The following is a 5412-nucleotide window of genomic DNA, read 5'->3' on the forward strand; positions in this document are numbered from 1 at the left end:
CAACACAATCACACAAAAATTATCAATGGAAATCAAATGTATCAACCCATGGAGGTCTGGATTTGGAGTCACCCTCAAAATTAAAGTGGAAAACCACAATACAGGCTGATCCAACTTTGATGTAATGTCCTTAAAACAAGTCAAAATGAGGCTCATTAGGTGTGTGGCCTCCCTACAACGCCTGGGCATGCTCCTGATGAGGTGGCGGATGGTCTCCTGAGGGGATCTCCTCCCAGACCTGGACTAAAGCATCCACCAACTCCTGGACAGTCTGTGGTGCAACGTGGCGTTGGTGGATGGAGCGAGACATGATGTCCCAGATGTGCTCAATTGGATTCAGGTCTGGGGAACGGGCGGGCCAGTCCATAGCATCAATGCCTTCCTCTTGCAGGAACTGCTGACACACTCCAGCCACATGAGGTCTAGCATTGTCTTGCATTAGGAGGAACCCAGGGCCAACCGCACCAGCATATGGTCTCACAAGGGGTCTGAGGATCTCATCTCGGTACCTAATGGCAGTCAGGCTACCTCTGGCGAGCACATGGAGGGCTGTGCGGCCCTCAAAGAAATGCCACCCCACACCATGACTGACCCACCGCCAAACCGGTCATGCTGGAGGATGTTGCAGGCAGCAGAACGTTCTCCACGGCGTCTCCAGACGCTGTCACGTCTGTCACGTGTGCTCAGTGTGAACCTGCTTTCACCTGTGAAGAGCACAGGGCACCAGGGGTGAATTTGCCAATCTTGGTGTTCTCTGGCAAATGCCAAACGTCCTGCACGGTGTCGGGCTGTAAGCACAACCCCCACCTGAGGACGCCGGGCCCTCATACCACCCTCATGGAGTCTGTTTCTGACCGTTTGAGCAGACACATGCACATTTGTGGCCTGCTGGAGGTCATTTTGCAGGGCTCTGGCAGTGCTCCTCCTGCTCCTCCTTGCACATAGGCGGAGGTAGCGGTCCTGCTGCTGGGTTGTTGCCCTCCTACGGCCTTTCCACGCCCTGATGTACTGGCCTGTCTCCTGGTAGTGCCTCCATGCTCTGGACACTATGCTGACAGACACAGCATACCTTCTTGCCACAGCTCCCATTGATGTGCCATCCTGGATGAGCTGCACTACCTGAGCCACTTGTGTGGGTTGTAGACTCCGTCTCATGCTACCACTAGAATGAATGCACCGCCAGCATTCAAAAGTGACCAAAACATCAGCCAGGAAGCATAGGAACTCAGAAGTGGTCTGTGGTCACCACCTGAAGAACCACTTCTTTATTGGGGGGTGTCTTGCTAATTGCCTATAATTTCCACCTGTTGTCTATTCCATTTGCACAACAGCATGTGACATTTATTGTCAATCAGTATTGCTTCCTAAGTGGACAGTTTGATTTCACAGAAGTGTGATTGACTTGGAGTTACATTGTGTTGTTTAAGTGTTCCAGTTATTTTTTGAGCAGTGTATTTATTTACTTACTTTTTTATGTTCAAATGTATTATTATTCATTATTTTTTCCCCCAATTTCGTGATATCCAAATTGGTAGTTACAGTATTGTCCCATCGCTGCAACTCCCGTGCGGATTTGTGAGAGGCGAAGGTCGAGAGCCATGCGTCCTCCGAAACACGACTCCGCCAAGCCGACGCTTCTTGACAAAACCCTCCCCTAACCCGGACGACGCTGGGCCAATTGTCGCTCATGGGTCTCCCGGTCGCGGCCGGCCGACACAGCCCGGGATCAAACACGGATCTGTAGCGACGCCTCTAGCACTGATCAGTGCCAAGACCGCTGCGCCACTCAGGAGGCCCTGGGATTATGTTTTTTAAGACGTGTTCTGAGCAGTAGATTTCGGCTTGAATTTTGACTCAGAAAGTAATATTGACTCAGAAAAGGTGACCACTGCTTTACAGTTTCATTTTCACATCCTACTAGCAGGGGGCCTGTTTAATACATCCTAGTGCATGATAGAGTAGGAGTGAAGGGGGTTTTGCCACGCAATTTAAATGTCTAGGGTGCAAGCATTTTGGCTTGAAAATACATAGTTGACATTTGGGAGAGGCTCCAAGGCTGACTGGTTCAGGAGTAGCCTAAGTTAAGGGACTATACTTGTTTCAATGTCAAATGACACTCAGCAGATTTTTGCAGAAGGACTAGGTGTGCACAAGAGGTCATAGATGACTATTGTATGTCCTCCTGATGCAAATCTTGTGTGTGCAAGGGCATTAGTGTAGATTGACAGGCCCTGTCCAGACACTACCTGTAATCCCTATATCTCTAGACACTAAGTAGATCTTAAAAGGATTGGAAAGGTATATGCAATATATACAAGGAGTATACCAAACATTAGGAACACCTTCCTAATGTTGAGTTGCAGGGGCCTTTGTTCACTGCAACGTGAATCTTCATGCATGTCTAGGGGTCACTAATTGAAAGCCTTGACCAGGCAATCAACCAAGACACACAACTGTGATTAAGTGCCAATCTACACTGAACAAAAATATAAACGCAGGGTCTAAGGCACTGCATCGCAGTGCTAGCTGTGCCACTAGAGATCTTGGTTGAATCCAGGCTTGCCGCAGCGCCGCGACCGGGAGACCCATGGGCGGCGCACAATTGGCCCAGCGTCGTCCAGGGTAGGGGGAGGGAATGGCCCGGCAGGGATGTAGCTCAGTTGGTAGAGCATGGCATTTGCAACGCCAGGGTTGTGGGTTCAATTCCCACGGGGGCCAGTATAAAAAAATATATGTATTCACTAACTGTAAGTCGCTCTGGATAAGAGCTTCTGCTAAATGACGTAAATGTAAATGTGTCTGAGAGTCTTTAGAGGCCTTTTGGCAAACACCAAGCGGCATGTCGGCGGTAGAGCATGGCGTTTGCAACGCCAGGGTTGTGGGGTTCGATTCCCACAGGGGGCCAGTATAAACAAATAAAATAATGTATGCACCCTCACTAACTGTAAGTGCTTCTGGATAAGAGCGTCTGCTAAATGACTGAAACGTAAATGTAAAGTGTTGGTCCCATATTTCATGAGCTGAAATAAATGATCCCAGAAATGTACAACACAAAATGTGTTTACATCCCTGTTAGTGAGCATTTCTTCTTTGACAAGATAATCCAGCTACCTGACAGGTGAGGCATATCAAGAAGCTGATTAAACAGCATGATCATTACACAGGTGTAACTTGTGCAGGGGACAATCAAAGGCCACTCTAAAATGTGCCGTTTTTTCACACAAAGGCACAGATGTCTCAAGTTGAGGGAGTGCGCAATTGGCATGCTGACTGCAGGAATGTCCACCAGAGCTGTTGCCAGATAATTGAATCTTAATTTCTCTACCATAAGCTGCCTCCGCTGTTTTAGAGAATTTGGCAGTATCGTCCAACTGGCCTCACAACCGCAAAACCATGTGTATGGCGTTGTGTGGGCGAGCGGTTTGCTGATGTCAACGTGGTGGCGGTGGGGTTATGGTATGGGCAGGCATAAGCTATGGACAACGAACACAATTGCATTTTATCTATGGCAATTTGAATGCACAGAGATACTGTGACAAGATCCTGAGGCCCATTGTGATGCATTTTTTTTTTTTTGAAGGTATCTGTGACCAACAGATGCATATCTGTATTCCCAGTCATGTGAAATCCATTGATTAGGGCCTAATGAATTTATTTCAATTGACTGATTCCCCTTATATGAACTGTAACTCTGTAAAATCTTTGAAATTGTTGCATGTTGCGTTTATATTTTTGTTCAGTATAGTTGAAGGGTAGGGTGCTTTAGTGTAGGTTAATCTACCTAGCCTATATGATGTTGCATGCATATAGGCCTAGTCACTCATGGATCAAACGCAATTTAAACATTTAACAAAGCATGGAAATTGTGATATATTGTTGTTTCTTAGGCTGCGCATTCACACAAGCAGCCCAATTCTGAGCTTTTTTCCACTAATTGGTCTTTTGACCAATCACATCAGATCTTTTCACGTCAGATCTTTTTCAGAGCTGATTTGATTGGTCAAAAATATCAGAATTGGGCTGCCTATCTAAAATGCAGCCAAAGAGACAGACCTAGTCGACTCATCTTGAACTGAGATGTTCCGATAAAAGCTACGATAAAAAAAAAAATCGGATTAGGCTAGGCATATCTATCGTAAAACCAGTTTGGACATCAGAGCATTTAGGAATAAAAGCTAACAGGGAAACAAAACAGGTGTATTTCCTTCCCATTAAGACAAGATCTTACAACAAATTAATGGGTTGTTCCACGAAAAGTACATTTTGCATCCGTTTGACATTTTAAGTAGAAATTAGGCACCAATATTGAATTTAAAAGCCTGTTATATTAAATGAAGTGCCCTTTAATATAGACCACATGGAGAATTCAATAAATCAGACTTGCAATCCGTGCACCCCCTGCAATCTGCATACACATACTAACACGCGCAATTCAAGTACATATTAATTTTGTATTGTAGATATGTGGTAGTAGAATAGTGGCCTGAGGGCACACAATGTAGTCCCGTGTAGCTCAGTTGGTAGAGCATGGCGTTTACAACGCCAGGGTTGTGGGTTCGATTCCCACGGGGAACCAGTATGAAAATGTATGTAGTCACTAACTGTAAGTCGCTCTGGATAAGAGCGTCTGCTAAATGACTAAAATGTAAATGCGCTGTGAAAAGTGCTATAAAAATGTAATGTAATATGTATAATTGTACTGGTGGGTCTAGTCCTGAACGCTGATTGCTTAAAACCACGTTCCAGCCTGTGTCTAGTCCACAAGTTACCACCGCTAAATCTATGACGTTAAAATGCCTATTTACTCTGTTCCATCTGACTGCGCAATCCACTGTCTCACCAGCCCAGACAGCCAATTTATTAACTTGATCTCCACTATAAAAAGCATCTAGACATTCTCACATTTCTTTAAGACTAACATTTCGTTTTCAACAGCGGAGATTTGTATAAACCTTGCTGTCTGTCGCTCCGACATTTGCAACATTGTTTCAATAATGAAATTCAATATCCAGCTGTCCCATAGTAATGAATGTGTCGGGACGAGACGGACAAGCAGGTAGCCGGTATTTGGAGGATATATTGGCACGGTTTGCCCACCTTCGTCTTTGTCTCGGGCCTAACAACACCCGTCCAATATATCCTCAAAACACCGGCTTCTCTGGCATTATCACTTAACTGTATATAACTGCCTTAATGTTGCTGGAACCCAGGAAGAGTAGCTGCCAAGTCAGCATAAAATAAATAATGGCGATCCTTAATAAATGCAAATACCCTCTGTAACTTCTAAGAAGATTTTAACCCGCTTAACCCCAACATTTCTCCAAGTTTTTACCATCATTGTAAAGCCGTAGTTATTTTGTTGCTTTGACAAAGTCATTTCTGAAGATTACTTATTTAATGTGACTAGTGATT

The 5412-nt window shown here is 45.1% G+C and overlaps 1 non-coding gene across 1 annotated transcript; it reads left to right on the forward strand.

The window, feature by feature from the left end:
* Positions 1–4502: 4502 nt before the first annotated feature.
* On the forward strand, positions 4503–4573 carry trnav-uac. The gene has a single exon. It is a non-coding gene; the product is annotated as a tRNA-Val (tRNA).
* The last annotated feature ends 839 nt before the right edge of the window (positions 4574–5412 follow it).

Source organism: Coregonus clupeaformis, chromosome 5 (genome assembly GCF_020615455.1).
Source record: "Coregonus clupeaformis isolate EN_2021a chromosome 5, ASM2061545v1, whole genome shotgun sequence".
In the NCBI taxonomy this organism is placed as follows: domain Eukaryota; kingdom Metazoa; phylum Chordata; class Actinopteri; order Salmoniformes; family Salmonidae; genus Coregonus; species Coregonus clupeaformis.